Genomic DNA, 12101 nt, shown 5'->3' with positions numbered 1-12101 from the left:
TGCCCTACCCGCTGTGCTATTGCTCCAGCCCCAGTTTTCTGCAAGTTTTGAGGAAAGCACGAAGGTTTACCAAGACTCAATTATACTAACTGTGCTTTAACATAGTTATTATGATGTCCCAGGAAAGGAAGGTAAAAGTTCAGAACAAACCCTTTGTCATAGAGCCCCCTAAATAGTTCTTAAACAGCTTCATAAAAACATGCCTACCACAGTTACCTATTTAAGTGGATCCTTGATTTGATGGCAGAACAGAATGGTGCTATGTGGTTTTAATACTCGTCACAAATATCCATTACTCAAGCCATTACCAAAAAGTACGTTGCAGCAGAAAAAAAAAGCATTACTCACTCCATTTTTACAAGAACAGAGTTAAAACATTCTGCTTAACTCATTCCAGACTCTTTTCAGAAACAATAGGGCACTGAAAGGAAGAGCACAGTGCAAAATACATGCAGGCTGTGGTCTCTGGTGGACTATGCAGACATAAAAAGTTTCAAAACAGGCTATAAACAGATATGTAGCAGTCAAAAAAAATTTCAAGTGGTTAATTATTCATTGCTTCATGAGAATCACTAACCTACTCTGTGATCAACACCAAGTTTATATTTTTGAATTTCAATGTTTTTATTTTATTTTGGTTTGGGGGCCACACTCAACAGTGCTCAGGGCTTATCCTTGGCTCTATGCTCAGGGATCACTGCTGGCAGGTTCAGGGGACCATGTGGTGTCAGGATAGAACCTGGGTCAGCTGCATGCAAGGCAAGCACCCAACTCACCACATTATAGCTCAGGCTTTTTGTCCCTTTATTTTAAACATCATGATTTTCTCCTTTGTTTTTGCTTTATTGCAACCACTATCCTAGTAACTAGGGTTCCCACACACTTGGGTGCTGTGCTCAGTGGAGGGGCCCACATTAGCTTATACACACCCGAGGGCCATTGTAGTACTTTGCACACATGCTTCTGGGGGCCACACACTTGAGATTTGGAGCTCACACACATACATCTCGATGTGCACAGAGGTTGCACAATCTGTCAGGACAGTGCGGAGCGCTAGCAATCAGAGTGGCTAGCACCACATTCCCTGCATGTGAGTGACACTGGGGACAAAACTCAGTCTCAAGCCACTGAGCTACTACCTGGGCCCTAATGCTACATTTTATGAGAAAATTAGTGCGGAGCTACTCAGTTACTAGTCAGTCATGAGAGGTTGCTTAAGTTTAGATTGATTAAAATTTTGGAAAAGGTAGATTTTATTCCTCACTAATCACAACACAAATGGCTATGTGTGGGGGTCGTCAGGCAAGTTCTAGTATACTCCCAGTCCAAGGACTGAGTGATCAGGGCCTGAGCATTAGGATATCCTTGCATGCAGTAGACCTAAGCACCGGATTCAGTACCCCAAGCCCACCAGGAATGATCCCCAAGCACTGCTGGGTATGGCCCAAAAACAAACCAAAACAGGTGAGTGATTGATCACACAGCTCCTGCAACAGCACCAGTCTGGGTCTTCTTTCTATTACCTTCATTCTAACCAAACCATTGGCTGGGGTCTGAATGAAGGATCATATTAATCTTTTTGTTAAGGTCTGCTTACACATCTCTATTCTCTGAAAGGTAAACATTTCAAACCTTGCATTGAAAAGTACTCCACAATATAATTTTAGTCTTTCACCGTTCTCCTACAAAAAAACCACTCTTTAAGAGACGAGGTCCATGGTAGTGTTACCTCCAAAATTCTCTGCCCCCCACGTTCTCCCTCAGTCTCAGCCTAAAATACTTATTTCCATCTTCTTTGCTTATTGAAAATTCTGCTCTTCTTTTTTTTTTTTTTTTGCTTTTTGGGTCACACCTGGCCATGCACAGGGGTTACTCCTGGCTCTGCACTCAGGAATTACCCCTGGCCGTGCTCAGGGGACCATATGGGATGCTGGGATTTGAACCCGGGTCGGCCGAGTGCAAGGCAAAGGCCCTACCCGCTGTGCTATCTCTCCAGCCCCAATTCTGCTCTTCTTTCAAAGCCCAACTCCTATCTCATCTCCACAAATCATTCTGTCAGTAATTATAAACAACTGAAAACTGGTCCTTCTGTATTTTTTAAAAGGTGATCCCAACTCTGGGGCTGGAGGAATAGCATAGCGGGTAGGGTGTTTGCCTTGCACGCAGCTGACCTGGGTTCGATTCCCAGCATCCCATATGGTCCCCTGAGCACCGAGAGGAGTGATTCCTAAGCACAGAGCCAGGAGTAACCCCTGTGCATCACCGAGTGTGACCCAAAAAGCAAAAAAAAAAAAAAAAAAAAAGGTGATCCCATTTTTTGGGGATCAAATGATGACATTTAAGGGAAGACTGACATAAGGTAAGGGAGTTAGCCAGGTGGAATTCTAGGGAAAGTGTCACGGGCAGAGGCGAAAGCCACTGGAAAGACCCTCAGTAGTGTATGGGACGGAGAGCAGGGAATCACTGACATGGACCCGTTTAAAGGCTACTGCAATACTATAAGTGAGATGATGATCAATAGAGGTGATAAAGATACATTTTATAGCAAATTCTGAAGGCAGAGCCGGTGTAATTTCCTGATGATTTCGAGAGGACTACGGTCTGATTAACAGAAGGCTAAATGGAGAAGTACTATGAAAAAGCACTCCTTATAAGAGTGGAGCTAAAAGCAAGGGCCCTCAGACATTTTAATTAGAGATGTCTTATATATTTTACATAGGGATTTTTCTATCTCTATATGTGCATGAACTGGAGTGATAGCACAGCGGGCAGGGCATTTGCCTTGCACGTGGCCAACCAGGTTCAATTCCCCTGTTCCTCTCAGAGAGCCGGGGAAGCTACTGAGAGTATCCCGCCCACAGGGCAGAGCCTGGCAAGCTACCCAGGCGCATTCGATATGCCAAAAACAGCAACAAGAAGTCTCACAATGAAGGGGTTAAAGCGATAGCACAGCGGGTAGGGCATTTGCCTTGCATGCGGCTGACCCGGGTTCAAATCCCAGCATCCCATATGGTCCCCTGAGCACCGCCAGGAGTAATTCCTGAGTGCATGAGCCAGGAATAACCCCTGTGCATCGCCAGGTGTGACCCAAAAAGGAAAAAAAAAAAGAAGTCTCACAATGGAGACATTACTGGTGCCCACTCAAGCAAATTGATGAACAACGGACGACAGTGCTACATATATATGCATATGTAAATGCTATATGTACTGTATTATGGACTGCAGCAATAGCACAGTGGGTAGGGCGTTTGCCTTGCACATGGCTGATCCAGGTCCAATTCCTCCATCCCTCTTGGAGAGGCCGGCAAGCTACCGAGAGTATCCTGCCTGCATGGCAGAGTCTGGCAAGCTACCCATGGCGTATTCGATATGCCAAAAACAGTAACAACAAGTCTCACAATGGAGATGTTACTGGTGCCCACTCAAGCAAAACGATGAACAATGAGACAACAGTGCTACTGTATTATATGCATACACATATATACTAAATCTACAGTTCAGATGAAAGTCTGGACTAGAGATACAAATTTGGGTGTTGTTAAATGGGTGCTGTGTGAAATCACGTGCATAGATGCAATCACCAACAGAGTAAATAGATGGGTAAGGACTGAGCCCTGTGGATTCTAACAAAATATGTAAGAGGTAAGGGATCCCTGTAAAGGAGCTAGAACAAAACTTCATTGGTTTGTTCCTTTATTTTATTCACCTCTTCCTCTAAATGTAAATATATATCCTAAAAAGTAAACAGCAACTAGGGCAAGCTAGCAGGATGGAGGGCATGACATAAGAGAGAATAACAAAGTATCTTATGGGGCAGAATCTATTTCTTTGGCCTGTTGAGACTAGAGGGCATTAAGACACTTCCTCTGATGTTTCTAAGAAAGGACTAGAATTCTAAAGAAGGATTTAGACTCTAGTCTCTGACAGTCACAATGCATGGTAGGCAGCAATGATAAGATCTTTCACATACTAAAGACTTTTGACTATACATTGGTTTCCTGCGGCTGCTATAACAAATTACCAATAAGTTTGTGGACTAAGACAACAGCAATTTATTTTCTCACAGTTCTAGGTGCTCAACATGCAACCTCAGCAAAATCACAGTCCCTTTGAGGAATGTGAGGGACGTGACTTTTCTTTGCCTCTTCCAGCATCTAGGGACTACATGGATGCCCTGGCTTTGTACAGTCACTTCACCTCAAATTCTGGCTCACTGATCACATTAATTCCACTCTTTTGAGTGTCTTCTGGAGTTTTCCACTATTTCCCCTTGGCTTGAAATTTGGACACACTCAAATAATGCAGGATCATGTACCTCATCTCAAGATCCTTAATGACACCTGCAAAAACCCTTTCCCAAGTAAGAGATTAGAATATGAGTTTATCTTTTGGAGGGCCACCATTCAACCTATTATAAATAACTTGATTCTATGAGTATATGTTGAAGACAACTGTAAAGCAGTTGTGTTTATGCAAAAAGTCAAAAAGATACTTAATGTTCACCTGTAATTTTAAGGGTTTTTTATTTGAAGACTATGGCTATACTGGCTATAACTATCAAATAAATTTTATCCAGGGTTTGGATAAAAAAATTAGTTACTGTCTCACCAAAAACCTGGGATGGTAAGTTCTTCTTCTAAGCGACTCTCTTACTTTCTCCATGTTTAAACTTTCTCTTCCTAATGGACCTTATGATTTTTTGTTTGTTTGTTTAGGGGTTGTACCTGGTGGTGCTCAGGGCTTACTCCTGGCTTGGCACTCAGGGACCACTCCTGGTGGGGTGCAGGGGACCATATGTGGTGCCAGGTGTTGAACCTGGGTCAGCTGCATGCCCTATCCACTGTGCTATCTCTTTAGTCGCACAATTTTTATTCAAGGATGTCAACATACATAGTGTTGGCCATTCATATACAAACTTAAGCTTAGTTAAGGCAGTATTTACAGACTAGAGGTTTAAATCCTGGTATTTCATATGGCCTGGTTCTCTGTCTTGGATGTAAGCATTGTTTATTGACTTATTTGTTGTAACTTATTCCAATATGACAAGTAACAGACCTTCCAAATGCAGCAGACCCATGTTTTTTTTGTTGTTGTTGTTATTTGGGAAGGGGGACCACACCCAAATGTGCTTGGATTTCTGACTTTGCACTCAGGGATCACTCCTGGTGGCTCTGGGAACTGTATGTGGTACTGGGAATTGAACCTTGTATGTCAGCCGCGTACAAGACAAGCTATTTACTGTACTTACTTATTTCTCCAGCCCCAATTCTTGAAAATTTGCTGGAACAATCTACTAATACTGGTGAAAAAACTCCTTAGTCACAATCATATGGAAGTTCCAATTGGTTTGGTGTTTGGAAAACACACAATAACTCCTGGAAGGCTCGTGGGACCATATGGGGTGCTGGGGATCAAACCAGGTTGGCCACATGCAAAGTAAGTGCCCTTCCTGTTGCACTATCACTCTGTCTCCAATTATTCTTATTTCAGAGACATAAATTATATAAATCCAATAAAAATAAGATAGAATATTCTCCCTATTCTTGTTTTGTTTTGGTTTGGGGCCACATCTGGCGATGTTCTGGAGTTATTCCTGGCTCTGCACTCAGGAATCACTCCCGGCGATGCTCAGGCAACCGTATCGATGCTGGCAATGGAATCCGGTTAAGCCACCTACAAGGTGTACTCTCTCTCCAGTCCCTCCATTATCTTAAAAAAAAGGCAAAGACAGGGGCAGTCTTTTGGTGAAGTTAGAAAATCAAGAGCAAGGGACTAGAGTGATAGCACAGCAGGCAGGGAGTTTGCCTTGCATGTGGCTGACCCAGGTTCAATTCCCAGCATCTCATACGGTCCCCTGAGCACCACCAGGAGTGATTCCTGAGTGCAGAGCCAGGAGTCAGCCCTGAGCATCGCTGGGTGTGACCAAAAAAGCCAAAAAAAAAAAAAACCCCCAAAAAATCAAGAGCAAGAGTCAGGAATCATATGCTGACTTATAATTCATTTCAGTAATTCCAATTCAATTATATATGAGCTTCTATACTTGCAATAGTAAAGGACTATCAAAAAAGAATTTCTGTGGAAAGGAACAAATATACAAAATAACCCCAAACAGCACAGTAGGTAGGGCGTTAGCCTTGTACGCTGTCGACCCAGGTTCCATTCCCCTGTCCCTCTTGGAGAGCCTGGCAAGCTACAGAGAGTATCCTGCCCGCATGGCAGAGCCTGGCAAGCTACCCGTGGCATATTTGATATGCCAAAAACAGTAACAACAAGTCTCACAATGGAGACGTTACTGGTGCCCGCTCGAGCAAAGCGGTGAACAACGGGACAACAGTGCTATAGTGCAGTGCAGTTACATTATCAGTGTAAATGCATACCGGATCAAAGACTCAGTATGTAACAACAAATGCAAAGTTGAAATATTATATGCATTGAGATGTTACTAAGGATATGTTAGGTTAAATAAAATGTATTATAATGTCACCTATACTTTTTAATCTTTTTAATGTGGTATTTCTGACTCACACTATATTTTGATTAGATAGCCCTGCTGTAAAAAAAGTTATGAAATAGGCAACTTATATTCCACCCACTTTATTCAGTTAGGAAGTGCTTATTCAACATGTATTACTTTAAGGTTTTATGCTAAGTGCTGACACCTTAAGAGTAAATGAATAGTTCTCACTGTCAGAGTTTATACTGTCTCCTGCATCAACTGCATATCTCACATATATAAAAACCTCATTTGTGATAATGCATAAGGATCATTGAGAGGACATTATACCATTTTGGGGAGCAAATACCCAGATGTAGAAACCATGAAATAGAAATCAGAATATTCATGATAATGGTTAGCTATTTTTGTAACACAGTATTTATATAACACTCATTTCGAAGCTTATAACAGTCCCAATAGCTCCTCCTGGTTGCCAGCTCCTTTTTCGCTAGTTTGCTAGTTAGTCACTCCTTATGGCCCAATTCCACCAGAATTCTCTTCAGTTGGCACCTTGCCTGCTTTCACACCATGGCAGGACTATTTATATCTTTGGGGGCCTTCAGATATGACAGAGGTTGAAAATGTTAAGTGTACATAATAATAAGCATTCAACTTCAGTTTTTAGATTCAAGGCTATGTTATTAAATTGTCTTTGGGGATTAATTTTTTATGTTCTAATTTTTAAAAAAGGTTGATTTCTGAGTAGGATTTTGCTTCATGGTTCATGGAACAAACTTTTTGTGAACTAAAATAACTCCTCTGTAACTTTGCCCAGGGAGGCTTTCACACAAGAAAACTCTCCAGATAGGACTCCTGAAGCAAATAAGCAAGTATTATTTCTCTACTAAGTTACTGTTGAGATCAAATCCTGGGTAACACAAAGAGAAGAGTAAACACTGCTATTAAGGCTAAGTACATAGCTTTCAAGAAAATAGAACCAATAAACAAACTGCCCAGCTTTTACTGGCAGCACAAAGAGCAATACAACTTACTTTTATCAAATGATGCTGATTTTCCCACTTCAGTACACAAAACACAACTGACATATGAAACAAATGTAGTACCCAAATTTTAACACCCAAAATGATTTCACTGCCTTTTTTGGTTGAAGTCTATCACCAGCTGAAACACAGATGTGTTTAGTAAAGAACGACTATCCCTCGATCTCGGGCAGTGTACACATGGTTATGCACAGAGTGGTTCTGATGCTATACATCTTCTACTGCAACTAAGAATTGATTTCCTGTAATTTTCTTTTTAAAAGACTTAAGAAAATACTCCTGATTTGGGGGGTGGGAGCAGGAAATGACCTATGGAAAAATTCACTGTTCTCTATAAAATAATTAAGATTAGTATTTTGTGGGTTGGGGAATACAGCTCAGTGGTTCAGCAGTTGCCCTACACGTGTGAAGTTCTGGGTTTAATCCCTGACACTAACCAAAAGACGACACACACAAAAAATGATTAGCTCTTTGCCAAAAAGGTGTCAACCAAAAGTGTCTAAGCTAAAGTACTTCTGAGATCCTTTTAAACAAGAATTAAAATATTATTTATGTTAGTTTGTCAACACAATGCAACAGGTCCTACACAAATAATTTAAATAAAAATACATAAATCAACTTTTCTTTTATCTTTGGGTCCTTATGGCCTTTTTGTTTATTATTATTATTGGTTTGGAGCCACATACAGCAGTGCTCAGGGCTTACTAGTGGCTGGCCCTCAGGGATCACTCTTGGTGAGGTTCTGGGGATCACAGGAAGTGTCAGCATTTAGAAGCAAACGAATTGGTTACATGCAAGGCAAGTGCCTTATCCTTTGAACTAGCTCTCAGGCTCACTGGCCTACTTTTCATAATGCCTCAACAGGTACTAGGAGAAAGTACCCTAAAGAAGCAATTCAGATGTAAATACAACAAAACTTATCCAGTTCTGTGTGCACAGAACTGGATAAGTTTTGAGCTGGGGTGTTTTTAAGAGTTATCATAAATAAATGCCTTTCTTCTATTTCCTGTGAAAATTCAGAAAACTTCATTTTTCAATCCTGCACCAAGTACCTTTTAGATTTTTTTTTTAATTCTTGGAGGCTAATTAGAAACCAACGAATTTATGATTAATCTAAGATAAAATCAGAATCTGCCAGAATATACAAAGGATTCTTTAAACTATTCAAAATGTTTGCTTCAAATTACCAATATCTAATTCCATGAGACAAATCGTAAGAACAAATAGTATCTTTGCCTACATTGTAACACAGGTGAAGATACTATTTTAGGAAAAGATAAGTTCTTCACCTGTGTTCACAAATTTGAATGTAGATGAAGAACTTATCTTTCACTAAAACGGGGGAAATATTTAAAAACAGATGCTAATCATACTAATTTTCATGTTAGAAAAAAACCTGAGTTCTCTTTGTCAAGTGAATAGGCACCCAGGGTCTACAAATCACAACAAAAACTTTTTAAAAAGTCATTCTAAACTGGTTAGATGACAAAATTAACATGGACAGTTCTTTATACCCTAAAAATCTACTGAGGAATGTCAACAATAAAACAGTATTTCATGTAGCAATTTGGAAAGTACGGCTGGGTTGTGTTTCAATTCCTAAAATAACAGTTGCATTTTCAAAAGTTAATCTTACTGGAATCCTCCGGAAAGTCAGAGCTATTGGAAAAATTACTTACCTTAGTTGCCAAATGTAATTTTTTCCCCCAGAAAAACAGTTATGATTGAAACAGTCTCCATGGATACATGAGAGTCAAACTTCAGTTACACAAAAACTTCAGTGATAATATAAGCTTCAGTTATTAAGAAAAAGGCAACTTTATTAATTCAAACAAAAGTTTTTCCTGTTTTGTTTCGGTTTTGGGCGGTGTTTGCATAACTGCCGTTAAGTCCCAAGACTGAGAGTCCTAAACCTTTTCCATGGAATTTCCTTTCCATGTGGCAAGGAAAGAACGTCTGAAATGAACGTCCGCACTACATCACGGTATTTTCTGAACAGAAGCATCTACGTTTTGATCCAGTCCAGTCGTCTGGGCGTTAGAGCAACAGACGAGCAAGTATGATAATAGCGTGAACTAGAAACAGAAGAGTGGTTTGAGAGGCACAACTAAGATGAGTAAGGGCAAAAATCGAAAACGAAATATAAGGGTCCAGAGATCTAGATTAGAACAACAAAAGAGGGGACAGGAAGCCACTTCCTTCCCCCCTCCCCCAAAAAGAAAAAGGAAAGTGGACCAGAAAGGGGGAAACCCCCAGTTTTGTAGGGCAGCCGGTCGGGGTGGGGGAAAGCAGTCCATCTGTGCCCACTGTTTACCAACATCTGAAACTAACGTTCCCAGCCCGCGTCCGGGCGTGGAAGCTGCAGCGCCCCAGGAACGGGGCACTTACGAGCCCAGTGCGGCACAAGGGCTGGGCCGCGCTCGGACCACCCAGTCCGGACCATCCCGGCCGCGACCCATCCCGCGGCGTGCGCCTCCACCTTCGGGCGGACCGGGCGCGTCTTTCTCCCTTATATAGCCGCAGCCACGCTCTCCGCTTTCTTTCTTTCTTTTTTTTTTTTAATTTACCGTCCCGGCTGCGGGAAAGGACCCCAAATTTCCTTTCCTCTCCCCACCCCGCCCGCGCTTAACAATAGAAACAGGGGCGAGAGAAGACAAGCGGGGCCAGAGGGGAAAGCCGAGAAATAAGAAGGGGGGAGAAAGGAGAAGAGGGGGGAAAAATCCTGGAAATTTAAAGTAACGGCACGACTGGCCGGAAGGCGGCGAGGGCGTCAGCGGCGGGTGGAAAGAGAGTGAGAGCGAGAGAGAGACAGAGAGAGACAGACAGACACAGAGAGAGACAGAGAGACATAGAGAGACACAGAGACAGACACACAGAGAGTGAGACAGAGAGAAACAGAGACAGACAGAAACAGACAGAGACAAACACAGAAAGACAGAGACAGAGAGACAGAGAGAGACAGAAGCAGACAGAGACAGACACAGAAAGACAGAATACAGAGACACAGAGATATAGAGACAGACAGACAGAGATAGAGACAGAGACAGAGAGAGCGCACGCGGGAGAGACCCCCCTGGAGAGACCCTTCGGGGGCCACTTCTGCACCTCCGCTGCCCCGCGTGGGGGCGAGGAAAGCGGGCCGCGAGGGTCGCGCTGCACGGGCCCCCCGGCGCCGACTCCCGACCGCCGGGGCTGGGCTGGGCCGGGCCGGGGGCGCCGCCCGAGGAATGCGCCCCGCCCGCGCGAGCGGGGCCGGAGCCCGGGGGTCGCGGCAGGGCCGGGGGGCCGCGGCGGGCACCGACGCCGGGAGCCGCGCGCTCGGGGCGGATCCCACGCTCCGCGGCGGCCCAGGGGGCGCCAGCGCCCGGCGGGGACCGGGAAGCCGCCGCGGCCTGCCCGCCCGCCGCCCGCGCCCCCCGCCCCGGGCCCGGGGGTCCGCCCGGCCGCCCTCGGGGTGCCCGGCCCCCTCGCCGCCCCCCGCGCGCGGCGACCCGCGGCGCCCCCGTACCTGCAGCCCGTCGGCGGCCGCGGCGACCGAGGCGGCGGGCGCGACTAGGCCCCTGTCCCGCGGGCGGCGGCCGAGCCCGAGCAAGTCCGGGGGAGGCTCCGGCGACCCCGCCGAGGTGCCTCGCGGCTGCGGCGCTGCCGACGCCGAGGCAGGGTCCCGCGCGTCTCCCGGCTCGGCTCCTCCTCCGCGGCGGCGGCGGCGGCGGCTTGACGGTTGTTCCCGGGAAGCGGCGCCGCCACAGCCATCCTCCCCCGCCCGCGGCCCGTGGCCCCGCCCCCGCCTGCCCCGCCCCCGCGCCGTGCGTCCTGACGTCACGCCCCGCCCCCGCCGCGGGACCTTGTTCCATGGGGCGCGCTTCGGGAGCCGCCGCTGGCCTCCGCGCCCCGGCGGCCGGCGGCCGCAGCCCGAGCGGCCCGGGCTGTGGGGCGGGTGTCTCCGGCCAAGCCTGGCGGGGGATGGCTGGAGCTGCTGGGCGCGGGATATCCCTGGGCACGCCGGCAGGCGTATTCTGGGGGTGCTCGCGGCTCACCTGCTGGGTAGCAGCGCCCCTCCACCCCTATCCCCGATTTTTTAAAATATTTTTTTAAAACTTGGCTGCTTGCAGCAGATCTGAGCCCGGTGTTCACACCCCAGTGAGAATTCCGGCTCGCCTTCCACGCCTCACCCCCACCGCCTTTCCAAAGGCACTTTAAATGTTGCGGATTCCTGCTTCAGTGCCCTTATTGGTACATTTAGAATTAATTTCCATCCAGCTTTATCTGGCCCAACGCTTCCAGGGTTCCCCCTTCTTTTGAATTTTTAACCTGCATACGACATATAGCAGTTGCAGGGGGCCGGGCGGGGGATTGCTTTGTTTTTGTTTTTTTGCTTTTGTTTTAAAGTTGAGTAAACCCTATAGTGCAGACCTGCCCTGTTCCCTTCTACTGGCTTTCTCTTCAAATTTAGAATCTCTTTTCCATGGAATGTCGAGAAATGGAACGTACGTGATGGATGCTGGACAGACTGTCCATTTGCCATCTGTTAACTAAATATATCACCCCTTCAGTTCTTGTCTTAGTGCATCTCGTTTAAATTAGAAACAAACCAGAGAGCCGTG

General features: G+C 45.4%; 1 protein-coding gene across 1 annotated transcript in view; it reads right to left on the bottom strand.

Moving 5' to 3' along the window:
* RNF19A (ring finger protein 19A, RBR E3 ubiquitin protein ligase) overlaps positions 1-11267 on the bottom strand; it is a 46238-nt gene extending 34971 nt beyond the window's left edge. Inside the window, exon 1 of the mRNA XM_055127294.1 lies at positions 11006-11267. The gene's annotated coding sequence lies outside the window, so the exon portion shown is untranslated. The remainder of the gene's footprint in view (positions 1-11005) is intronic.
* Between the last annotated feature and the right edge of the window lie 834 nt (positions 11268-12101).

Source organism: Sorex araneus, chromosome 2 (assembly GCF_027595985.1).
Source record: "Sorex araneus isolate mSorAra2 chromosome 2, mSorAra2.pri, whole genome shotgun sequence".
In the NCBI taxonomy this organism is placed as follows: Eukaryota; Metazoa; Chordata; class Mammalia; order Eulipotyphla; family Soricidae; genus Sorex; species Sorex araneus.
This window is presented reverse-complemented; position numbering and strand designations above follow the sequence as displayed.